Below are 27,118 nucleotides of genomic sequence, written 5' to 3'. Positions count from 1 at the left end.
GTGTTGTCCATGGATGGGAAAATTTGTGACCAAGCTGTGTCTTCATTGTCTAAACAAAATGTATCCCACTTCAGACCTTGCAGACTGGATAAAAAAAACTGGATAAAGCTGAAGGAAATAGTTCCACCCTGAAAATATCAATGTATACTCTCGTTTTTAAATAACTGTTTCTGAAATAGTGACATATTACAATGCATTTATCAAGATAAGTCACCCTTATTCTATAAACCTGTGACACAACTTGGCCAAGGTCATGTAAGTCTCAATCTGAAGATCAACTGTTTCTATACCCACAAAGCATTTCTGTCAAGATACTTTGCTAATAGCAAAGGCCAGGGCAGAGGAGCGAGCGAGAGACAGAGCGCCAGAACAGAAGATGTGAGAAACCCACAGTTAGTCTTTGCACTTCCCTCTGTTTGAAGAAGATGAAGGGATCCGGTGGGGGAGGAAGGTGAGATGGCGAACCTCTTCAACACCTTTGATGCTCAAAAGGCAGCAGGAGATCAGAGACGGGCAAGATGGAGGAAGGGGCTGGAGGCAAGAGCAACAACATATTGCAAAGAGAGGGGGGCAGAAAAGAAACTTAGATGGGAGGAGAGTAAGTGTTCCAGCAGCAGAAAAGACAGAGATGGAGATCCATGGCAGCAATAACGTCACATGTCAAAGGTATCTCTACTTTCCTGTGTTAAGTGCACTGCTATTGGGGCATGTCAAAGCAGAGCATTTAGTCTGGTGCTGTGTTGTATGTTCACACAAATACATGAAAGCTATAAACAGTAAAGATCTCCATGCTGATGTGTGTGTATGTGTGTGTATGTGTGTGTGTGTGTGTGTGTGTGTGTGTGTGTGTGTGTGTGTGTGTGTGCACACCAAATAATAATAATAATAATACTATAAGGAAGTTGGAAAGTTATCATGACAACGACATGAAACTGTAGAAACACAGCACATATTTGATTTTGTTGCAAAGATTGAAAACTTAGCACTCGAAGACGAAATCTAAAGCAGCTGAAAAAAGTTAACACCAGTAAATTCCTAAAACACTGTAGTTAATTAGCAAAACGTTACTCAAACAGGAGGAAATACTGCTTTTGTTAGGGACTATTTTCATCCGTGGATTAATACACATTTGGTGCTTTACGTTTACAGCAGCAGGACTTGGTCTTTTCATGGGATTTGATTACAACAAAAAAGATGAACCTCACTTTTTAAAACTTCCCTTTATATTGAAAGTTCAGGACTTTTCTCTTTTTGCTTTCCCCCGTCTGCAGAAAATTATTACTGCAGGCAAAAGTAAATACATTATTTTACCAGTGTCAAGATATCCAATGATAAAATGAAGTATTATTCCGTCAAACCATGAGGGAAACGGATAAGGAGAATATTCTTCACAAAAAAGAAGGACACATGAAGGAGAACACATGTTCAAATATTCTAGTCTGAGTGGAACTTCAGCTAGAATATATGCGACTCACGGCCAAACACCATTGACGATGTGATTCTTATTTTCTTCACCAGCACACATTTGTGAGAAGGTTACATGTGTGTTCCAGTGATTTAGTCTGAGTGGGGCTTCAACTAGAATATAGAGATTCACGGCCAAACCACATTGAAGATATGATTCTTTTTTTTTTCCTTCACCAGTGCTTGTTAGAAAAAGTCTGAATTCAAAACATTTCAGTTATTTAGTTTAATTTTGCAGTAAAGATGTGACACAACAGCTGCCAAAATGTGATGGAGTCACAGTTTGTTCAATAGACGACAAAATACAACATGAACCCTCACACACGTTCTGTTCACTACACACACACACACACACACACACACACACACACACACACACACACACACACACACACACACACACACACATACACACACATACACACACATACACACTTGTGGCTTGCAGTGAGATGAGAGATGGATGGGCAAATATTGAGCTGTGACAGAGTAAACAATGCCCTGGGAACCAGATGGCTGAATGGACACACACACACACACACACACACACACACACACACACACATACACACAGAGAGAGAGAGAGAGAGACACACACATATTTGCCAGTGTCTATCAAAACTCAATAGCTTGTGGCTTGAGAGAAAAATATTGTAAGGAGAGACAGAATGAGAGGCTTGTTTTAAACCTGAGATATCCTTAACCCATTTATCATCGTCTCTTTCCAAATCTGAACATCCTTCTCTTCCTCCATCCATCCAACACTGTCCTCTCCCTCCTCCTATGTTTCTTTATCTCCTCCTCTTTCTGTTCATATCTCCTTCCCTGCCTCCTGCTCCCCCTGACAGCTGCTGAGGTGACACAGGCCCATGTGCTTCCAGATGAAGTCTAAAGGGTTTATTATTACAACATCAATAATTCCATCCATTATCTATACTCATATATTGAGTGAAGGGTCGTGGTGGCTAAGGACGATTTAAAATGTCCAATTAACCTGTTTGTGTTTATCCACGCAACAGCAGCAGAACCACAAGGACACCTCACAATACAAGAAACAAAGCAGTGAAGAAGATGGTGATCAACTCCATTCATCAGCAGGGCGATGATCAAAGCTCCTGGTTCAGGACTGTGGACAGCTCCCTCACTGGCGACACTCTGAGCTTCAGCACCACGGTCAGCGACTCACACTTCTGCCCTCCTTTACTCTCACTACGTCTTTACTTAAATCACTGATCACAAAAACATTGGTTTATTATGAAAGGCCCAATATGGAATCAATACTTTATCAGTCTGTCCTGCTCTTTTCAAACCCCTTCACCTCCCTTAGTAATGCAGTAGTCTGGTGAATAGCTGTTACTGCTGATGACTCCAACATCCCACATTAGATACTGTGAGTGAACTGAGTCTGGGTTCAATTTGCTTCTTGGTGTTAAAACTACTTGTGTGATAACAATCTTTTCTTAATTTCTCATGTCGACGTTGGATGAGCTTTTCTCAGTGGTTCTCTGGGCTGACGTGGTTGCCGGTGTTTTCTTTTCTAAAATATATTTGTGTCATATGTCAGTCTGTTGTCAAAATGATGTCCCATTTATGAGACATCTTCTACCACATGTCAAAACATTTTTCAGAATCACAGAGAAGGTCAAACCTTTTAAAACAGATGTTTTCTAAATATTCGGACGTTTAATTTAATGAAGTAATACAGCCGCAGACAGGGAACGCAGACAGAAAACACACTCACTCAGACAAATGGCTGACTAATACAGCACATGTATGAAAAACATTTTCTTTCTCTTGCTTTATATGTTTATATTTAGTGTAACTAACAATCAGTGGATCTGTGTACAGAATCACTTCAGATATGAGCATGTGGCAGTTTCAATACTTTTCGAAGCATGTGGTACAAGACAGCCTTAGTACCATTTTCTTAAACAAAGTTAACTATTGATAAGGTATCATTAACAAATAATTTACCGATGCTTAATAGATCAGTAACGAGCTGTTGCTGTAGTTAAGATTTCCTCTAAGTTGCCATGTTTTTAAAAGCCTGCTAAATCAATTTAATTCCTCAATGAAAGAGATTCTGCAGGCTTTTGAAACATGGCAACTAAGGAGATACATTTAGTGTTTTATTAAATCTATGATATGGTATAATCCACATTAATTAACATGCATGTTTTAACATATGTTATGACACATATATGTGAGACTTGAGCACTTTCAAACCTGCATAACAGTGCCACTTAGGTTCAGTTTAATGGTTTATGGCGACTACACAGTCTGGTTAACTAAATACAAAAAGTTCTTAGTCAAAGCAGATCCTTTGATGCCAAAGTATTTACCACACACACACACACATGCACGCACATGTGAACACTTACAATTACCATATGCTGTTGTAGCGTCTTTGTATCTGAGGCCTAACCTGTATAATAGGTGTCACATTAGCAAGACAACAAATCAAACCATCCTTCATTTCCCAGGCTTCTCCTCTGCTCCACAGCTGTAGGCCGCTCTTTGTTGTCAGGGGAGTTTCTAATTAATATGATAAATAAGATGGCGGGTTCAACTCCCCGATGCTTTTTAATTGGAGGAAGCCTTGAATGGCACGCGGGCAGAGGCAGAGATTAGCGGGTTATTTGTGGGTGTTTTGTATGAGGAGGGGAGAGAGAGAGAGAGAGAGAGAGAGAGAGAGAGAATTTTTATCCTCGCAGTGATTTCCTGCCTCATTGTGATACTCGACTCAATGCTCATAACACACACACACACACACACACACACACACACACAGAGCACAGTGGGATTTGAGAGACAGCTCACGTCTGGTTGCATGAGCCACCATGTTAGCGCTTCCTGATGATCAAAACCACATTCACATAGTTCCGTTTCCCCCATCGGCTTCAATGACACACACACACACACACACACACACACACACACACACACACAGAGACACATACACACACACACACACACTATTTACTTAACAGTTTTAGACCATCTCCGAGTGCACAAACACAAAAAGTTAATTTTAAACCAGAGTTGGAGCTTTGCAACTTTACTCATGTTTTGCAGCGCAGGACCTGTGTGTGTGTGTGTGTGTGTGTGTGTGTGTGTGTGTGTGTGTGTGTGTGTGTGTGTGTGTCTATCCTTCACGGTACACTACGCACCACCTACAGAACACAAGAAAATCGGTCGAATATCTGACAGCTTCGCCTCAAGCGTCTACGTATCACCAGCCCACTTCTCTTCAACACACACACACACACGCGCACACACACACACACACACACACACACACACACACACACACTACTCTGATCTCCTCATCCTCAGCTAATCCTGCTCCATCTAAATCGGAGCAAACAGCCCGGAGGGAACAAACCACCATTGTTTTGTACCCATCTAATCCTTCTCTCCATCATTCTCATCTCCTTCTTATGTCTGACAAGGCTCCTCAACATCAGTGAAGATCAACAAAACCACAACTGTGTGTGTGTGTGTGTGTGTGTGTGTGTGTGTGTGTGTGTGTGTGTGTGTGTGTGTGTGTGTGTGTGGTGAGAGAGAATGGTGAAACAACCACAGCAAACCAAAGGGGATTTAACTCCAGTTTCTTCAGGCCTATTTTAGTGTCGCGTGTCAACACTCAACAACTAAGAATATCCTGTCTGGCTGGACAGTCAAACACCCCCCCAACACACACACACACACACACACACACACACACACACAGACACACACACACACACACACACACACACACACACAAACCCACCCCCACTCCCCCCGTCTCTTTCTGAGAAATTAAGAGCGTAAAGTAAATTCTTCTTCCTGGCACCGCTAATGGTGTGAGAAAAGGAGAAAGAGGGAAGGGACAAAGGATGTAGAGGAGCAGGGAGAAGGAGATAGGAGATGACAAGAGATTATTGGATGAAGGAAAAGACATAAGGAGGAGGCGATGGAGAGGCTGGACGAGAGGAGTGGAGAGCTCAGATGAATAGAAGAGGAGAGACAAAAGAAATTAAGCGGAGAGGGGAGGCAGAGCAAAGTTGGGGAAGAGAAAAGAAGACAAGATGAGGGAGAAAGAAAGAAAGCAGGTGATGGGAAGAGAGCGGGAGAGGAGATGAGAAAGGAGAAAGAAAAGGATATTAAAAGAGAGGTATTGCTGATCAGCTCACCTGTGTTGGGGACCAAAAATAAAAAAAACTCATATATGTGACTCACTGCTGCAACAGAGAGAAAAGTGGAGTCAGCTGAGCATGATGCTGCAGTCTGCTCAGCCTCCCTGCTCTACAGTCTGTTTATAACCCCAGCTCCATGTGCTCCTCTGCACTGGAGACCCACACTGCCTTTCTCTAAACGGCAGACTTGAACTTTGATACCGGTTAGGTCCGGTAGGTTTGTGTACAAGCGGAGGGAGATGTGAGATTGTTTAAGGGGGAATATGGGGAGACGCAAGAGGGGAGGTGATTGGAAGGGGGTGAAAAGGAGATAGAAGAGGAGCATAAAGGGGAGGAAGGAGATGATGAGGAAGGTGAAGGCATAAAGTGGCAGAAGAGAGGAGGCGAGACAAGAGGAGATAGAAAGAAAAGAAACTCAGAGGAGAGAGGAGACGACACAACAGAGGGGGGAGGTTAGAGAGGAGAGACAGCGAGAGAAGAGGATAAGAGAGGGCATATAAAGAAGAAGAAAAGGAGGAGAGGAGACGAGTAAAGGAGAGAGGACTAGAGCAAGTAGGGGTGAGGAGAAACTAGGGGAGGAGAAATGAGAAGGGGGGAGGAAAGGAAACAAGGAGAGGAGATATAAAGACGAGAGGAGTGAAAAAAAAAAGACACACACACACACACACACACACACACACACACACACACAGTTGCCACTTTGCCACAGCAGCATTTAAAGCTGTAATGACAGGCCAGAGAGTGATAAGAGACTCTGAGTGGAGAGGCCACTATAGCTGCTCTCCTCTCCCTGCTAACAACTGTAATTATCCAAACTCCACACTCACTACTATTGATCTCTCCCTCTCCCTCCTCCCCTCCTCCTCCCCCACCCCCCACCCCCTCCCCCAGCCAGAGTGTGTGTGTGTGTGTGTGTGTGTGTCTCTCTCTCTCTCTGACAGGGTGACAGTGGAGTGCGTCCCTCTCAGCAGAAGAGTTGTTCACACCTGCTGCCAGTAGATGTGGAGAGCAGCGACAAGGACTTGGACAAATACGTGACAGCCACAAAACACAAATATTGGTGCAGCTCCGATGTTCCCCTCGTTCACACTGCGTGTTAAGTATGAGGTGTGTGTGTGTGTGTGTGTGTGTGTGGACACTCTCATGTCTCTCACACCTGGTTTGGAGAACGTGGCCAACAGCTTAGCAACAACAGTGTCATCACATACAGCGCAATGGGTCTGTGTGTGTGTGGTTGTGTGCGTGTATGCGTGTGTGTGTGTGGTTGTGTGCGTGTACGTGTGTGTGTGTGTGTGTGTGTGTGTGTGTGTGTTCTTCTCTATTAAAATGTCCTCATAAGGATGGAGAGATTTAAAGTTTCAGTTGAAATATCTTATTTTGAAAGGTTTACATTGCAGATTATGTTCCTGGATTACACTCATGCTAATAGTACGGTATGTAAACAACAAAACAATCCGAACCCAAGGTCCAGGAGCTTTCAACCATGATACACAGTCTTCTTCAACTGATGGATTTTACTCAGTTGTCATGGAGATGGATCTGTTGCAATGATAGCTCAATCGCTACTGTGATCTTTTCCACAGCGCCTCTAGGATCTCCCATCTCTGCTGGCTTCCATTCCTGATGAAGACCACGGAAAATAGGTTGAAAGGTGTGTAACAAAATGCAAGTAAGCTGGAGCTGTTTAGTCAACGTGTGGAAAGAATGTCTCCATCCTCTGTTCGGTTGGATCAAATGAAGTTTAAGACTGAATTCTGGAGGGACGTGCCGACGTAATAACAGAAGGTGAAGAAGGCGTCTTTAGTTAATAACTTGATTCTGTCATACAGAGTGTTAACAGGCAGATTGAGGAACAGGGGTCAGTTAAGAAACCCGTGTAAGCATCTTAGTAGTGACGTCTTACCCTGTCTATGTGCATGCTAAGGTTTGGTACCTCTTTCCTCTGCAGCACGTCAGGAAGCTTTATATTTTACATTCACCTGTTATTATCAGATCATGGAGTTATAAGAAAAACAAGAAAACAAGTCAGTAAATGCCCCACGATGACATATTAAACAAATAATGCCCCACTGACTGAAAACACTTATATGAACATCAATACACTCTTTTCCAAAATATAAAAAAAAAGCAGCCCTAAGAGAAGAAGAAGCTTGTCATGTCAGTAATGTCGCGCCGTGTGTCGGCCACGACATCTGACCTACGTGTAGCAGAGCAGAAACACCGCAGCGATCTAGTTAACCCAAAGTCCTCCCCACACACACACACACACACACACACACACACACACACACACACACACACACACACACACACGGCAAGGCTGACACCTTGTATCTTTTGAAAGGGAAAATGTTTGACGAGTCCTTCACAGTCCAAATCTGTTAGAGGATCATGAAAAAATGGAACATGAACACACCTGACTGACAACAACCTTGTGCAGGTGTGAGAGGATGACATTAAATGCGTCCTTCCAGCTGACTGATAAGATTTCGGGCATTCCAGTTTCTGATGGTGTTCAATTGTGTGGCTTAATAACACTAAAGCTCCAAAATCAGTGAAATCAGGAGATAACAAAATACCTCCCTGACACTGACCAAAGATAAAGACGGTTATTTTAATTAGCACTTAAGAGGAGACATTAGGGGAAATTAAGCCTAGTTTTCGTCAAACCACTAACCTTGTCAAATTCTTCGCACGAGCTCAAATATAATCTGTTTCCCAGATTTGTTAAGTGGTTTGACCACCTGCTGTGCTTTTCTCTGTGCTTCCTCTTTAAAAAAAAAAAAACAAGACACTTTCAAATTGAATGAAACATTTATTTTACCTTTTGATTTTCTACTTCTAAGAATGTTGAAAATAAGTTCAGCATTACTAATTAAAGTTTATATTAGCTCTTCACTTGACCAAAAAAAAAAAGTTAAAACAACAAAGCTTTAATGTTGGTTTTTAATGAGGGACACTAACACTAACAAGTCATTATTAGAGGAGATAAAGGTGTACAGAATGTGTTTCCTACTGTGTCAAAGACCTGCAGAAGAAAAATAACAGTCAAATTGAAAATGTCAGGGCTTTAAGTGTTGAAACTAATCAGGCAAGCTGTCATTATAAAGGCAAGGTTAATAGCAGCTGACAGAATCACCTTCAGCAGACACCAAGATAAGAAAAGGTCTTTTTATTAGCAGTGCTGGGGCTGACACACACACACACACAAACACATATGTATATATATATATATAGATATATATATATAGTTGTCTATCTGAGCGCCACATAAATACTCCACACAGTCGCAGAGGATCGATGTGGGAGATCCAGTCTCTCAGCATCTCCTGTTCTTGCCATACGTGGACCGTCAGATAGTGCCATTCAGCGGGGGGAAGGATTTACAAGTCGCGCCGTGGCCTCGACACCCAGACAAAACCCCTCTTTTGTTCCCCCATCACCTGTTTCAGATTTATGACGTCCAATTACAAACGCGGATGCTAACAGTATTCCCCATTAGCCTATCAAATGCTTTAGTGGTTGTTACCTCAAAGGGTTATCTGGCCTTTCAGCAGGGGCGTAACCAATTTATGGCCCCCCCAGGAAGATCTGAACAAAGACCTCCCTGGCTCTGCTTTTTGTTTTCCTGCACTGTTCCCCAAGACAGGTAATTAACAGGGAAGAGTTTGTGGTTAATTTGCGAGATAATTATCTAAATTAAACTGCCTTTCGTCATGCGGGGGGCTCAATCTCTCTCTCTCTCCCACTCTCTCTCTCTCTCTCACTCGCCTGCACGCACGCAATCTCTCTCTATCACTTGATGAGGGTGGTCAGGGTATTGTGCCGCTGTAGAAACAAAACCAGTAATGACATGTTCTTCTTTCTCTCCTTTTGTTTTCTCCCGCTTTGTTTTGCTTTTTCTTTGTTTTTTAGTCAGAGAAGAAGTAAATGAAGAGGGTAAAGGAGCAGAGAGAGAGAGAGAGGGATGGAGGAGCATAACTGTGAGAGAGTCGGTTTACTTACAGACTTTACCAGATGACAAAAGAGAACAGTGCCATTAACACACACACTATAATCTGATCTGCAGCGGCTGTTATTTATCAGTTAGCTCTGAATAGCGGCGCTCGTGTGCGAGCTGGCTCAGGAGATCACATCGCTGAGGCGCGATCTGGAGTGGAAGTCCAGGTTTAGTGTGCAGAGTAACAGTCAGTGATTCAAGTCCATTTATGGAGCAGAAATTCCCATACATTCATAATAACTGATTACAGTCCTGTTAAGAAAACCTATAGACCTTACGTGTACGTATAAATGAAACCCTTTATCCTCCATACTTTATCCAGGCCATACATCTCATTAAACTACATTACCCATGATGTATCATCCTGTGTCAGGGGTACATGTGCAGTGACTTTTACAGATAGGTAAGCAGAGCCCACATACATACTGTATTTATCGTTCTAATCGATTTCCAATTGATTTTGGAAATTGATTCAATTGGTCTGCAACTGCAGGTTTGGATCAAATTAAATAAAGAATGTAAATCCTTATGTTTTCACATAGAACCCTAACCTTAAACAAGTAGTTATTATAACAGTCTTTCCCTAAGCAAGTCATTTGTGTATTTACATCCAACCAAACCTACAGAGTCCTGCTTTGACCTGAAGTCTGGACAGTAATCTCACGCACCGTACTGAAGACGAAGAGGAAACTTTCCCACTGCAAAGAAGGAAACACCTTGACAGGCTGCAGTCAAGTGCTGAGTGTAATTATCAGTGTTGAACAGTGTTGCCAAAATGGAAAAAAAAAAAGGCTCTTGTTTACATTGGTAACCGTGCAATAGCACCCACCCTCATCTTTCCAACCAGGTGAGTCCCGCTCTGCCCCTGCACAGACACCAGCTGCATGTAATCAAGAAAAAAAAACTTATTATTCTCCCTTGTGCTTTGAAATACAAATTTTCTCACTAACATCACAGCTATTCCATATATGAATCTCAATTACCGGCAGTCATTTATCCACTGATGCAAACCAGAAGCAGAATCACCTTTTAGTCTCCAAAATAAAAGCACGACGTGCAAATAGTAATGAAAAATATAATGTCCTCTCTCTCTTGATGATGTTGTTATGAGCACTAACATGACCAGAACTGCAACTAAACTGAGGTGTAATTAATATGTTTCTATGTGTTATACTATCATCTAAAAGAAATCACTTAATGGACCAACTAATGGACATAACTACAGCAGAAGCCTGTCTGGGTGCAACAGCAGTCCATCATTGTTGGGAGATCCGGGTGGACGGATGGCATCAGCATGTATTTGACATATGGATTCCTCAAATCAAACTTCCAGCCTCAAGTGAAAAACTTTTTTTTTTTTTTTGTGAGAACATGTCATTCAAATTTGCCGTTTCCATGCTGCTTTTCACATTTGCATAAAAATGCCTGGATGGAAACCCAGCTAGTGTGTCTGTCTTCCTCTCTCCGTCCACATCCATCCCTCCTCGCTTCCTCCCTCTCTCTCTCTCTCTCTCTCTCTCTCTACTGTATGAAGGAGGGATGATCGCTCCCTGTCACATCTGTTGGCACGTTGCCATCAAGCCCTGACAGGAAAATAACACTCTTCAGGGAAAATAATACACTCGTTCTGCCGTCGGCGCTCGCAGACACATGCCTCGGTGTGTGTGTGTGTGAGTGTGTGTGTGTGTGCGTGCGTGCGTGCGTGCATCTAAAAGCCCTCGTCGCTGCTGTCAACCTGAGTACAAAGGATCACTTTATATGATTAGTATGCATCTCTGAAAAACATATTGAACAAAAAGCCCTGCCCCGAATGCTGCTCCACGCCAATTAATGGATTAAGAAATTATTTTGAGGCGAGGCTTGTTGTGAGACAGCTATGATATGTGGCTGGAGAGGCATTTCTGTTGTGGTGACTGCCAGCTATAAGGCCAAATGCATTTTGATCACACAACAGCAACGTATACAACCAGATATTTGTCTTTACTGAGTGACAAAGCCTTTAAAACATCCTTCTTCCCCCCATTTACGCCAATGAAAAACAACTTTGTTCCTCTACAAAGGTTGATGTAAAACACCCTCTGGCAGCCATATCGAAGGCCCCTTGAGCAGCAACACTCATTTACTGTGGAGATTCAAACCGGTTACCTTCCAGTTCACTTCAGGCTGTGTTGTCAGCCACACACACACACACACACACACACACACACACACACACACACACACACACACACACACACACACACACACACACACACACACACACACACACCATCATCCCAGTGCTGTTCAGAGGACAAAAGCCGCTTTGACACAGCAGTTAACCCAAGCCTGACAGAGCCCCGGACCCCCTTTAACCCTCTGCTCGCCCGGCTCTCACTCCTGTGTTAAGAGCTGCGTTTATAGATTTTGGAAAAAGCTTGAAAATAGAGATTGAAATCGACTTTGCCCCGAGAATGACATTTGATTTCTTACTTAGCAGTACTCCATTTAGTGTGCATGTGAGTGTTGTCTGTCCATGTGTGTATCAGGTAAGGGGGGGGGGCTGTATGAGAGAGATCTAACCATGTGAGTGGTGGGTGGCTGCACAATGAGATTTCTTGTCTTTCTTTTTACATTAGGACATGTAATTGTTCTTAGTGGCAGATAAATGAGAAACATTATTTTTTCCAGCTCCACGCCTGCAACTAACTATTATTTCTGTTAGTAAATCTGTCAATTCTTTTTTTTTCTTCTAGTTAATCATATAGTCTAAATACCAGAAAATAGTGACGAATCTCCATCACAATTCCCCACAGTACAAGGTGATCTTCAGATTTTGTCCAAGTAATAGTCCAAAAGGTAAAAATTATATTTAAAATGATATAAAAAAGAAATCAGAAAGGCAGAGAATCCTCACACTCTCTAGAGAACTATGGGATGTGTTTGCTTTATAAAGAACCTAAAAGGCATTCATATTTACTGCGTTAATTTAGAAAAATGCAAAGATGTAAGCACAAAATGTAAATATTGAGGCCCTCTTCCAGGCGAGGCCTCAGGATCAGATGATAGAGACAAAGCGTCAGTGACAGGACTTGAGCATTGATGATGAGTGTCCTGATGAATCTGTGACTCTCCAACTTATAAAGGATCCAAATAGCACAAGCAGCCCCGTGTCTATTCAGGCATCTGCACTCATGAGCAAGACTAAAAAATATATACATGCTCGTGTAATTAGAAATGTATTGAATAGGCTGAAGTGCATGATGTGATACATGGTCAGAAGGAGAGCATGTGTAGTTACATCAGCCGGCTGATTGATATTCTTATCCATTATAGACCCTGAAGAGAGAGCTCCATTCTCAATTTCCACCCAACAACATGGAAAATGGCAGTCCATTTTCCTCCACTAATGCAAACAACACAGCTCCTCTAAAATCATTGTAATTGGTCGGACCATTTAGTCTGACTGAATATCTTGTGTAATGCTTGTAGTGGTGTGATGATGACAGTGTAGTTCCTTCATAGTGAGGGGGTCGGAGTAATGGGGTGGAGCACTGACATGCGGATGGTTGGGAAACCCATTTAAATATATACAGAGACAGATTTGCATTCATGATGCTCGTCAGACAGACAGCTGAAAGGTGACGCGTCACTTAGCAGATCAACCAAGCACTTCTGTTTTATTCTCAGCTGTTTGTTGTACAGTAAAAATCCACCTTTTTATAGGAGGATATGTAGTTTGTTGTTTTTTTTGCCACAGTTCACACACAAATTGACCCAACCAACAGTTCAGAAAGGCTTTTAGATTCACTGTTCTAAACACTGCACACACTTTGAGTTTGGGGGGGGGGGTTTAAAAAAGGGGTGCTCCACCTGTCATGGAGAGTATTCAGCCCAGTGAGAACAGCTGTCCATGTGGATTTCGAAAGCCCGAAAGAATTATACACTGGAGGCAGGAGTTTGAATGACCTGGATATTTACAAGGCAGGTGAAGATTGTTCCTGCATATACTTGGAGTTGCATTATGGGAAATGTAGGGTACCTTCACCTACTAGGACTAAAAGCATTCCCACTCCCAACTTTGTAGAAGTCCAATGCTAAACTGCTAAATACTATATTGTACTTGATGATGGACAGAAATGTGAAGAATGCGCAATTTGAACCACGACCTCAGTGTTTCTAAAATCCTATAGCTCCAGTCGCGCTCTCATCCATACTGAATCTGTTTTGACGTTTGACTGTTACTCATAACAGGAAGTAACTGTCAGTCATTGACACCCTCATGGATTTATGACTGTACAGTCATTTACAGTGACGTTGGTGAATGTGCAGCATGGGATTGTTTGGATACACACAACTTCCTGCCACCACTAGCTCGTCATTTAGTAAAGCCCACTTCAACCGGCGAGTTCAATCTTTCCAACCTTGATTTTTTTGACATTGCAGTAAAAGCACAGCCTAAACAAACACCTCATAAAGTTATATATGAATTCACATCCTTGAATTTAAAAGAGAAAAAACTGTGAACGCATCCACTCAATACAAAAGGTTGACACCTGCCGCAGGATAACTGTCCAACAAATTAACAAACTGTGAGTCATGTGCCTTGTTCTTCTTTACAAGCGCGGATTAGCTTGTGATTAGACACTGCGACTAGAAAGAAAGCAAACAAACAAAAGCAATAAAGTCACCTTTTCCTCTCTGCCTGAGAGCAAAGACAGAAAAGAAGCCTGGTCACCTTCACTCAGCCTTACGTGGAATAGCAGAAACGGAGGAGGACTGAGCTGAAATTGCAAAAAATTGGGTTAAGGAAACGTGTCTATTTGTGTGTTTTACATAAAATATACTTGAACCCTGGCTATATTTGTCGACACATTAGAGGCAGAGAGCGCAGTGTGCTGTGCTGGAGGCCCTCTCACCAGGCTCTGTTTGTCAGCTCCATGTTTACTGCGTGGAGAATGAATGCAGGATGCCGGATATCCATCACATTAACGTGGTTTGATAGCAGCCTGGCACTTTGGGCAATTCAGTCCACAGGAAAGCTTCACGTATCCCATTGGGTTTTTTTTTTTTCTTTCTTTTCTGCAAATGGTTCAGATTGCTGCACGCCACTTATGTCTGCAGTTTTATTTTTAAAAACAATTTCAGTGTAGTCGTGTTGGTTTTGGATTTCGCTATTTTATGGAATTTCTACAGTAAAGCTTTTTGTTACCAGCCCGACAGCATGTGGCTGGTATTGTTTTCACCTTGTGAGTCTGTGTGTGTGAGTGTGTGAGTGTGTGTGTGTGTGTGTGTGTGTGTGTGTGTGTGTGTGTGTGTGTGTGTGTGTGTGGTGTGTCATCATGGCAAACTGTGGTCCTGGAGACACCTACCGTACAGGGAACTACCACTGACACAGTTTTGACTTGTATCTGTCGGTCTGTGGACTGCGATAGCATCACAACGATGCAAGGTACACTCATGAAACTTTACAGGTGTGTGGTTGCGATCAAAATGAAGGCTGCGTTCCAAGATGGGCGCGGTCAGACCCATGAGTGCTGAGTATTCAAGGGTCAGAACATCAACATGTTAATGGGCGTCACAACATGGGCGACACACCCATCACAAGATAATCTCTAGTTCAGTTTCTTCTGCAAATCCTAACACTAACTGAAGATGCCAGAAATGATGAGTTTCCGGGCGAGGACATCATTGCAATGAATTGATGATGTTGACTGTGTCAGACATGCAATGAATATTATCAGTGTCACTGTGAAGAATAGGACCAGCTTATGGTTGCACCACCACCAACAGCTGGACTGATGTGGCGCAGTTGGCTGTGGGGAATTGTGGGATACACTAAGCTCTGAATACAGCTTCGAAGCAGCATCAGGAAAAGTGCACAAGAGATTCTAAGCTCTCATAATGGCAGTCTTTATTCCACTCCAGCTCATTCGGCCATTACGGTACAGTTAGTCTAAATAACAGCTGAAGGAATGGAATAATGCGCACATAGTGACAGGAAGTGATCTTTCCACCACACCTATTTATATTTTAATCTCAGCACCCACAAAAAACACCCATACAATCTGTTGTGAAGGCTATTTCCTCATTTATAGTGCACGGCCAGAATCCACCCATATGTTTAATATGATTCATATTTTACAGTATTTTAGCTGCTGCAAACTGTGTTATAATAAAAAAAAAAGAAACTTAGGAGCAGGAATTGTGTGTTTCTTGTTTGTAGCAGCTGTGATGTGGTGTAAAATGATTTTTGAAAAATTCTGAATGTCAGGTTCATTTTTTTGACGTCAAAATTACATAATTGTTTCATGATTTAAAAAAAAATCAAATAGCATCCTTTCCTAATCAATCTAACTTTAATGTATCAAACAATATTATCAAGGCTCTATTTACAGACGATTGTGTCTCTCAAAATATAACATTTTCTTAACCAAACACACTTCACATACAAATTTTTATTCAGAGATTTTTTTGCCCTCAGATTAAATATTGAGCTACAGTTGCTTTCATTTTATCAGGAACTGAGCAACACTCTACAAGTTGTGTACATCACATGTTTGAATTCAGTCCTCTTTATGTTACAATGCCCACCAGCTGGTTCCCACTGTGCACTGTGTGTAAGATGTAAACAGTAATAAAATAATGCAGGCTTTGATTTTGCTGCGTGGGGACTGACTGGAAAACACCTTGCAGGTGTTCGACATAAAAAAAAAGTTTTGAAAACACAGGGGACTACAGTCGCCAAGGCTTCCGTGGCTTCTCTCAGCTTTCAACAAGCTGACTTAAGGTGGATATCAAGCTCCCTCTAGTGAACAGTTTCTACAGTCCTCATGGGGAAAAAAGGAAAGACACAGTGTCTCCTAATTCTGATATGGGGTACACCAAAATCATAAACTAAAATACAGATAATTAGTATTTAGATTATTGTATTGGGAGAACTATATTTTAATTGTTACATTAATATTAAAAATTTTGCACAAGAACATTCATCCAGGCAGACTTGTGTCTTATCAGGAATTTCTTCCAGCAGCGGTGGGGTTGCACTGGGGGACTTTGGACTCTTGACCTCAGGATTTCTAAAATCCTGCCACAGCACTGCAACATTTTCCATGGATAGTTTGCTTTGAAACTTCGTATGTCGACCTTTAAAAGGTGATGACATTTTGCTTAAGAGTGAAATAAAATCCAATAGTCACAGGAAAAGAACTTGAACTTGAACTAAAACATGCTCATGATAGCTGATTTAAAGTGTAATGTGTAATAATGTGTTTGTGTTTGTACATGTAATAGAATTTAAGAGGACGTAAAACAAATCTGACTTTCACTGTGACATCCCCAGCTTCTTGTTTGTTAGACTATGCTGCCATCTAGTGGCTAAATCACAACTTACACCTTTTCTTCGCATTAATCAGCACTGTGGCCTCCAGGGACATGCCAATCAGGAAAGTGGAGACAAGTCCATTAGTTCCATTTGGGATTGCGTCTGCAGTTACCATATATAATTGTGTTGTGAATATTTTAGAACTGTGTTGAACCTACTAAATATAATTTTGTCAGTTTCTGTTCAAAGTGAATAGTGAATGTTTGTTACATTCACATACAGATACGAGCTCCAATCAGACAGCCACAAATGTTTCTTTTAGTCTTGCAAGATCTGTCTTTTATTCTGGTCATTCAAACGTCATGAAATCTGTCAAACGATTCTTCTGAGGACACAAGTTTCAGGTCAGTCTGGTGAGGAAGGCACGTCTTTTAAGATCAGAGCTGCAGCAATTTAATTTCATTACCGATTAATCTGCCTGTACGTGTATTCAAAACAGTCTAAAGACAGAAGGGAATTATAAAGCAGATGACTGGAGGAAGAAATGACGATGATCAGACATCAAGAGAGAGACCTATGCTCTCAGGAGATATGAGGTTTGAGAGGTCAACATCTGAGCCCCTGCGTGGGATTTCAGTAAATATAACATATAAAATGAACCATAAGTACAGTATCATACAAATTCTCTTTTTAACAATGCAACAGCACAACATGAACAAAAAAAAAAGTTAGTATGTCCACATCACTGAGTCTGATCATCTTCCAAAAGAAGATACAGACACAGCAACTGACGGCAGCAGAAAGCTTTTGTGATTCATTGCATGTGTTTTTGGTCTCAGGTTGTGCGTCAAGTACGGAGGTGTACTTGTGTTTACTACAATATGTCAACTGATCATAGAAATACTGTGGTTGCTGAGGTTTTGCGGCAGCCCGTGCACAGCCCCTTGGCTCAATCTAGTTGCCTTGAGCTGGACAAAGCCTCACCGAATACCTGAAAAAGCTGAACTGAGGGAGCAAAGTAAGGTTTTTCTATGCAAAGCTTCCAGGGCTTGTGGAGAACCTGCCCTTTGAGCAGCATATGCAGGTGGAGAGGGGAAAAGCTAAAGCGGAGCGGCAGGGAAAAGCTTGCAGCTCCAAACTTTGAGATACCTTTTTAAAATTCAAGTGGACGCCAGTGGACCAGGATTTGTCACCAATTGAATTATTCAGTTGTGGAAAGAGAAAACACTGGCATTGATCTGGTCCCCTACAGTTTTTTGATGTATATGTGGGCGCAAGGTCACCAACAGTCACAATGTGAACTGATTGAAACCCCCAGACTTTCCTGACAAGCGTGCAGAAGAAACAACCAACAGCAGGTTCGCCGGGTTGTTGTCCCTGCCACAGCACACACAGAACATTTGTCACAGCAGAAGTCAGGAGGATGTGATGGCAGATGTTCTGTCTCGGACTTGGTTTGATACTTACAGGTTTCTGTTCTTCCTGGTCTGCTTGGCTCTCTGTTTCTCTTTTGCCTCTTGCTTGCCTGTCTTCCTGTGTGCTGCGGGGCTCTGCCTGCCCATGATCGGTGACTGTACGCTCCCGTGAGGAAGAACATAAAAGCCAGGCTTCCTCAGTGTTCTCCCTCTCTCCCTAGATGGCCCAGCTCCTGGCACCATGTTTGGTTGAGTTGTTTTTCTTTCTTTTTTTTTGACCTCCTTTAGTTGCTGTGGCCTGAGAAAGCTGGTCATAAAATTTCTCCTGGCTTGGAAAACATCGCCAGTGAACAATTTCCTCCAAAACATATTTGGGCAAAACCATTTGGTAGCATGAATATCTTCCCAAGCTCAACCCAGACGGACTTAACTCTCAAGACCCCTTGTCTGATTTCAAAGAATATGGACAGGCTGCATTTTATATAGCGCCAGTACCCAAGTCACTTCATTCACACATGCGCACATGCTGATGGCAGTGAGCTGTCATGCAAGGTACTAGCCTGAACTATCTGTGGTTCAGTGTCTGTGTGAACAGGAGCCAGGGATCAACCCACCAACCCTATAATTAATCCCTTTTAGTAACTTTCCAACTGCTTGTTAGCCACCTCCTCCTTTTAATCCCTCATTAACATTGCTTCTACATTGAACTTCAATATTAACTGTATTATGGTTGATGCTGGGTTTCATTATAGATTACAGAGAATTTGATTGAAAACGCACCAAGTATTAATTTACTAGTGTTAAATGAAGAGTTGTAGTTTCTCCTGATGGTCTGACTAACTGGCAGCCACCTCAACATGCTCCTCATTTCATATCTGATAGCTGACATGTAAAAGTGAGAGTAAAATCCTGTCCAAAGTTAATTTAACACACAAAAAGCAGCACTTACATGTTGGCTCAGTCCAGAAAACACCCATATCTCTCCACGTCACACGCAGCAAGTGTCCATCCACAAGTTCAAGTCTAAAGTGTCTTCTCTCTTTTGTTACTTCTACATCATTAGGTTAATTTAGTTTGGAACTCCTGCCTTTACCACGTGAACCTCACTCCTGTGTCAAGATGAAGTGATATTCCTCTTATAGATTAAATGTAATGTAAATTCCTTACACTGTTGCACTGTCAGCTGTTTGCTTCAGTCCATTACTCTGGGTTAAAGGGTTAATCCAAGCAGACAAATCACTCTCCACATGCTGATGTTGCTCCATTGAAGTTAGAACAGTACATACAGTATGAAAGTGATAAGAAAGTCCTGTTTTTGCTCAATGGGACTTGGGTATCACTCCATCACGCTGCTGATGTTGCAAGTTTTGCACCGCATCACTCGTCTTCTTGTGTCTTCTTTTTGCAGGAAAATCACAAAAATCAAAAGTGCATTGATAAATCCATTGTCCATAATCTTCCAAATGAAGGAGAAAATATTTCCTTGGAACGAAGCAGAAAAGTGATCCATTCACACCTGTTGGCTGGCCAGGGCAACTCCATTAAAGTTTGACTTCAAAGAAAAACCTGAAGATTGTGAGAGGAAGTTGAGCGTGAGGACCAACGGAGAGGAGGAGGCTGATGGAGAGAACAGAGGAATAGAGGTGAAAGATGTAGAGTTAAGGAGCCGAGCATCCTACCGTCTCCAAGCCAGGACGATGAATGGAAAGCCTGCCTCTCTGCCTCCTTTTATATTCTCTCTTCCCCTGCTGACTCGCTTTGGCTTTTACCCTGGCTTGTGTGTGTGTGTGTGTGTATCTGTGTGTGTGTGTGTGTGTGTGTGTGTGTGTGTGTGTGTGTGTGTGTGTGTGTGTGTGTGTGTGCACGTGGTGTGGAGAGAGACCTCTTTCAGAGCAACAGGAATATATTATAGCCCAAACAAAAGGAGCCGGCTTATTGTTTATGAATTACCAGCCTTCCAAAGCCAACAAAGGCCCCCTATTTTCATAGAAAAGTCCATTTTCATTTCAGCTCCATTTGATTACCAGGGCAAAGAAAGTAAAAAGAGCTCTCCGGTCGCAACGTCCCAAAGGGATTCATTCCTCCTTCTCCCGCTCATTCAACACTACTGAAAAGGTTCCTTTATTGCTTCCTTTTCAGGGCCGACGTCAAATGGGCTTTTAGGGGTAAACCAATGACAAAAAATTATTGCTTGGCTATTTTGTACCACAACAGGCCGGGGGGAAGAGAGTCCTGTGTTGTCTTTGTCATCTTTCTTTCCCTTTTCTTTTGCCCCTTTCTGCCATTGGAGAGGAAAATTGCGGAGGCTGGAAATTAATGGCAAGGCTTTGAAGGGCAAGAGAGATAGAAAGAAGAGGGAGGCACAATGCAACAATACAAGTCGAATCTAAATTATCATTAGCTGCCAGAGTGAAGGGACAGAAAAGGTACTGTAAGGCTGAGGGGACTTTGAGTGTGTGTGTGTGTTGTGTGTGTGTGTGTGTGTGTGTGTGTGTGTGTTGTGGGAGCACCTTTACAAAACGGAGACACCTGTTGGTTCCATGGCCCAAAACAATGAAACCCCAGTGACTCACTGTCATTTCATTTACAATGGAGCTGTCGATAAGTGTGTTTATGTTTGTGTGTGTGTGTGTGTGTGTGTGTCCTATTCACTATTTCCAGACTTCTAGGTGTGTGTGTTCAGGCAGAATTAATGATCGGTTCACCTAACAGTTAAGATCTCGGATTGCCAGGTTGGATTTTCACATAAGCTTTTTGAACTTTTAACACAAAACTATACACCCTCTGAGCGCTTTATTAGGAACACCTGTGCATCTGCTTACATAGAATACATGTACATACAATTATCCAATCGGGCCAATCGTGAGGCAGCAGTGCAATGCATAATATCCTGCAGTGCCAGGTCGGTTAATGTTCACAACAAACACAAGAATGAGGGGGAAATGGCTCCTGTCCACAGTCATTGAGTCAGACTAAAATTTGCTTCCCACTCATTCTCGCAAGGAAATGATGCAGGAGGGACATGTGCACTTCAGGCCGTGAAATTGCCTCTGCCCAGAATTCAGTCCGATTGAACTTTTCACATGCAAAATCTCGAGGATCTCCACTGTCCAGCCAGTTTGAGAGAGGGAGTGGGTCTGACTTATCATTCAGGAAATACTGAATGTTTGCATTGTTGTGGAGGAGGAGGAAAGCTGCAGTGAGAGAAGTAAATGATAATCAAATGTTTGATATGAAGATGTATAAATTTACAACGTGAATGATATGCCCACACCATGTAGCATGTGTGTTTATTTCACATGGACAAAATCCCATCCGACTCCACCATGAGCATCGGACAAGTTCACAAGTCACATATAACGCCATTATCTCAAGCAAGCCCAGCAAGAAGCTGCAGACAAGCCTTTCCTCTTGTTTGAGAGATCTACATTTATTTCTTAAATAGCTGCAACTGCATGACCACCAGACGAAAGACTGAACCCGAAGCCTGCGTATGTATTACATTAGCTCTGAGTAACTTATATAACGTTGTGAAAAACAATTTTTCTTAAAAGAAAAAGAGATGAAGACTGTCAGCACACACTGACTTTAGAAGATGCTCTTTCATCTTTCGCTTTGCCTCCTTTTTTTGTCCTCCTGGATGAATATTTGGCTCGAGACAAAAGGTGAACCAATCAATTATTCCTCTCACAGGGCTCTGGTGCTGTTGTGAAAAGCGCTGACATTTGAGCTTTCCAGACGACATCTGCAAATTTATATGCCTTCCATTGTGTGAGGCAGCCAGCGCTGTATCAAAGGCTGTAAAAGGCCTTGTCAATTTAGTAAGGACAACTCCACAAAGACTCCTTTCTCCTCTGTTGTTATGGGAATAATGCTTTTCACTCGTGTCCTGCCAAAACCTGTTGGCAATTTGGCCATGTGATGTTACTGATTGCATTGATAACAGACATCTACCAACTGAGACCATCAAACCACTGGTAATGCATTGTCAAACATCAGAAATGATCAACAAAATTCAACAAAAACTTGAACGCATATGTACAGTAGTTGACTCTGATCCAACATACTGGAGCTGCCTGAGGCCGCTTGTAATCACTGGCAGCCACACAGACCTGAACAGAGGGTTGACATACACTTCCATACTCCACCTAACCAGCACAAAACCCTCCACATCCTGTCGACATGAGAGGTGGCAGTAAAGGGTTTGTGGTTTTCTATTAATCAGAGAGCAGAAGCTGGGTTTGTGATTTAATTGGTGCACACTGAGTCATACACCTAACAAGACACAGTATTTGACTGATCAAACAGAACAAATACTACAAACTTATAATACATGAGACATTTCTCGACAAGTAGCTGCAGTGACCCTCAAGAGGTCAGTGAATTTTGAAGTGGGACATCCAGGCTCCAAAAAACAATCAGCAATATCTAACCAGACAGTGCAGACTTTTAGAAGACTATTTTGAAGACATGTACTCAATCATAGTGTTTAAAATACTGTTTAGGTTTTGAGGTTATTTTGAAGTCCAACACCCAGTTAAAGATTTTCTAAGAAAGAATGGATTCAAATTCTTTGGTCCAATGGCTCAGGCTGCTTGAAGGTTCTGATAGAGTGGGATTGATATTTATGAGGCCACATACACACAAATGCTCCAAGAAATACACATCTAGAGTGTCTGACCAAATAGCGCAGACTATTAGGGGACTGCCAAATAGATCAAAGTGTGTCGTTAGAGTGCTACTCTAAAGAGTGATCAGTTGTGGGTTCAAGTCTCATTTGATCATACTACTTTTCAGGACCAACACACAGGGGAAAGACTGAAAAGCTTTGAAAAAGCGGTGCTTTTTCCTGAGCAGCACTGTGACTGAGCAGCTTAAGGGGTTAGAAGGATACTCTACAGACTGAAAAGTTGTGAGTTCAACTCTCATTTGATCTTACTACTTTTCAGAACAACAACCAGAGGACAGAGTGAAAATCTTTAAGAAAGACTTCTCATTGTACCTGGCTTGGTGGCTCAAAGGGTTAGATACCTGCACAGGAATTTTGAAGACATGGGTTCAAGCCCAGGCCGGTCCGTGACTTTTCAAGTCCAACATCCAAAGTGTAATGTCAACAGCGTGCCGAAAGCGACAGTAAGGTGGGAATTTAAAAGACTTGTTTGAATCCAGTCACTGTCAGTCTCCGGATCCCCACAGGGATGGGTAACCACCCATCTTACAATCTTTAGAGAAAGACACTAAAACCTTCAGCTACTACTCCATAAACAATGAAATTATGTTTTCAAAGTTTTCAGTCTTTCCTCTCAGTTTCCGCCCTCAAAGTTCATATGATTGGCTGGCATTTCAACATACAACCTGTACAACTGCTGTCTCAGGCAGCAGCCAAACACCCCTCTGTTCTCTACCCCGCCAAGTACGATCCGGGTTCCCCCTTGTATAAATCATATTGGATTCTCCCATGTCCTGTTTGACAGTCTGACCTTTCACCTTGGCTTGGAGGGAGCATGGATGGGAGCACATGCTACAAACATTTGGGTAACTTCACTTCAATTAAATATCACTAAACAACTATCAAAATAAGTAACATTTAATGTCTTTGTGTAGCTCTTCCATTAACTTCCAAGTCATGTCAAAGGAAATCACAACTTAGTACTCTCAAATTCAAAATAACCAAATTATTCACACTTAGATAATTTAGCAAGCCCAGTTCACCCCACATGCTCAAGCTTATCTGTTGACTTTCAAACATCTTAACTCATGATATCCTTCATAGGAAATGTAGAGAGCTCCTTTTCATGGATGTTTTATGTGCATTCTAACTAATAATCATGTTAATAAACAAAATAAATATTTTTATCCAAACATAAAATTATTCAAATTTTTAACTTAAATTATTAAATGAACTTAAATTGTATGACTATCTCTAATGGCAGCTACAACCCTCTTTAAATTTAGTCTGTCAGTCTGTAGTTCAGTCTGTCAATTACAAAAACAAACTATTACTCGTGTCCACTTATCATTTTTACCATTCACAACTGCAATTCAAAATCGCATCTTGCACTTTTATCTTATCACCACCAGATCACGCCAAATCACCACCAATCACCTGTATGGAAACACGACTCAACCATTTCAATATTTAACAGTAAAACACACTCTAAGGCTCATTTTTTACATTGATCACTGCAGCTCAAACATTTACAACACCTCAAAACACTCACATTTGCTTTATTTCTTCTTACAGGTGGAGACGGCCGTTTATCAACATCACGCTCAACTGCGTCAGGACCATGAAAGCAGGAGGAGCTGGATGACTGTCTGCAGAGCAGTAAGCAGATTTCTTTTATCTTCACATATTTTACTATTACACAAACACAAAGTGCCAGAGAGAGATTTCATTTATCAAAAATATTTTACAAAATACATGCATTTTCATCTCAATTAAGTCTACCCTACAAAACATACAAACTACCACCTGTAATTTCACATCACTTCTTCTCAATAAAACTCACACTTCCCCAAATCTACGAGAATTCTCCTCATCCAAATTTCACTTGGCTTTGGTGTTATTCATTCGAATTAATCATCAAAACTCTTAGAAGTTATTAAGGATATCATTTGGGCATCATCATTGATACGGGTGTCATATATAACCCTTCTATCCATCTTCACAGAAGGATCATGGCTCAATCAGCAGGCCTCAGCTCTGACCACCTCCTGTCATGTCACCTTTGCTCAACTGTCTGGACCCTCTGGACCACCTGGACAACACATCACGTAGGTAAAATTTTTTACAAACGTCATATCAATTCATCTGCAGTCAATCCTACATTCACAATGCACATTATACTCAATATTCTTGCTCTTTGGTTACATGCCTCTTTTAGATTCACTCTTTTTGCTGCTACAACAGTATGTCACCATTTTACTCTGCTCTACAACCTTTAAATCCATATTACATTTAAAATTACATTCAGTTACAAAAACTCATCATACAATAGTCTTCTCCTCCTTGAACCATCACCTTACCATGGTGGAGGAGTTTGAGAGCCCTAATGACCCTAGGAGCTATGTTGTCGGGGGCATTTTTTACATTGATCACTGCAGCTCAAACATTTACAACACCTCAAAACACTAACATTTGTTTTATTTCTTTTCACAGGTGGAGATGACCGTTTCTCAGCATCGCACTCAACTGCGTCAGGACCGTGTCTGTCTGCAGAGCAGTAAGAGGATTTCTTTTATCTTCACATCTTTTACTCTTACACAAACACAAAGTGCCAGAGAGAGATTTTATTTATCAAAAATATTTTACAAAATACATGCATTTTCATCTCAATTAAGTCTACCCTCCAAGCCCTACAAAACATACAAACTACCACCTGTAATTTCATATTACTTCTGACGCATGATCAGCGGGATTTTCCTCAGAGGGCACATGTCTCCATTTACTTGAACTGGTACTTTCCTTGATACGCCGGATGCGGTTTGCCACAAAGACATGAAATCGTCTGGCATCATTATTAACGTATCCAAGGACGACCTTTGAGTCTGTCCAGAAAATCTCCTGGGCACTTTCTATTTCCAGTTCCTTCCTGAGCAGATCAATAGGACGGACAGCAACAACAGCTGCTGACAACTCAAGCCTTGGTACGGTGGTGACCTTTGTGGGGGTGACTCTGGCCTTACCCATGTCTAGAGAACAGTGGATTTGTCCTGATGCACTGATTGCTCTCAGGTAAGTACACTGTCCATACCCTGTGACACTTGCATCGGAGAAGTGATGGAGTTCATATCTCCGCCAATCCGCCTTTTGTAAAGATACAGGTCTTCCTTCACGAACTCTCCAGGTGGTGGCAAGAGTACTGAAGACTTCATTGTCAGAATATGATTAGGTGTAAGAGGCTGCGGCCCAGCTGGATCATTGAGTAAGTGAGCTGTTAAAGGTCTGCTGTTTATGATTGCCATGACTTCATAAAGGTAAGTTCGCAAAGATGACCCATCAAGCCTTCTGGATGACTGATCCAGAATAGATGTCAGCACACTTCTTATTGTTCTGATTTGCCTTTCCCAGGCTCCACCCATATGGCTGGCAGATGGAGGGTTCATGACAAACTCACAGCCTAGGTGCTTAAGGCCCTCTTGATCCATCTCTTTTACAGCTTCCAGGAATTCACGTCTAGCACCAACAAAGTTAGTGCCCTGATCAGACTGAAGTTGTCGAACGTTTCCACGTAAGGCAATGAAGGCACGAAGAGCATTAATGAAGGCATCAGTCGTCATGTCGTCAAGCAGTTCAATGTGCACAGCACGAGAGCACAGACAGGTAAACAGCAGACCATACCTCTTCAGCTGCCTTCTGCCCTCCTTGACATAGAATGGACCAAAACAGTCCATCCCACAATATGTAAAGGGAGGAGTTGTTTCCATGCGTTCAGGGGGTAAGTCTGTCATTCTTTGTTGCTCTGTACACCTTCTGAACTTTCTACACCTGACACACTTGTAGATGTAGGACGACACAGCATGACTACATCTCTCAATCTGCGGCTCACCCAAGGCTAAGTCTTGATGTCTTATTGTTTCAGCACAATCTTCCCTGGGAATTGATGCAAGTGACGATTTGAAATGAACTTATGGATTCGCAGCTTGCCAGTGCTGCAGAGCTCTCACTTCACTGACTAACTGTATCGCTTCGTCTTCTGTTGACACACTAGTCAGGCCATCATCTACGTAAAAGTTTCTTTCAATGAAGCGG

General features: G+C 42.0%; 1 protein-coding gene and 2 long non-coding RNA genes across 4 annotated transcripts in view; 2 read left to right on the top strand and 1 right to left on the bottom strand.

Moving 5' to 3' along the window:
• sox1b (SRY-box transcription factor 1b) overlaps positions 1 to 20,070 on the bottom strand; it is a 68,397-nt gene extending 48,327 nt beyond the window's left edge. The window contains exon 1 of one of the 2 annotated variants that reach the window (XM_056370939.1): positions 19,313 to 20,070. The gene's annotated coding sequence lies outside the window, so the exon portion shown is untranslated. Of the gene's footprint in view, positions 1 to 18,415; positions 19,289 to 19,312 lie in introns of those variants that run through there. The other variant, XM_056370940.1, reaches the window with a different exon arrangement.
• LOC130165571 (uncharacterized) lies at positions 379 to 11,034 on the top strand. The gene is made up of 6 exons (XR_008826839.1): positions 379 to 666; positions 2,484 to 2,637; positions 6,587 to 6,752; positions 7,229 to 7,296; positions 10,272 to 10,492; positions 10,833 to 11,034. It is a non-coding gene; the product is annotated as an uncharacterized LOC130165571 (long non-coding RNA).
• Positions 20,071 to 24,277: 4,207 nt separating the features above from the next.
• On the top strand, positions 24,278 to 25,710 carry LOC130165122 (uncharacterized). Its single transcript, XR_008826719.1, has 3 exons — positions 24,278 to 24,691; positions 25,038 to 25,140; positions 25,526 to 25,710. It is a non-coding gene; the product is annotated as an uncharacterized LOC130165122 (long non-coding RNA).
• The last annotated feature ends 1,408 nt before the right edge of the window (positions 25,711 to 27,118 follow it).

The sequence above is a fragment of the Seriola aureovittata genome, chromosome 24 (assembly GCF_021018895.1).
Source record: "Seriola aureovittata isolate HTS-2021-v1 ecotype China chromosome 24, ASM2101889v1, whole genome shotgun sequence".
Taxonomy (NCBI): Eukaryota; Metazoa; Chordata; class Actinopteri; order Carangiformes; family Carangidae; genus Seriola; species Seriola aureovittata.
The sequence above is the reverse complement of the archived record's forward strand: the minus strand, read 5'-3'. Positions and strand labels throughout refer to the sequence as shown.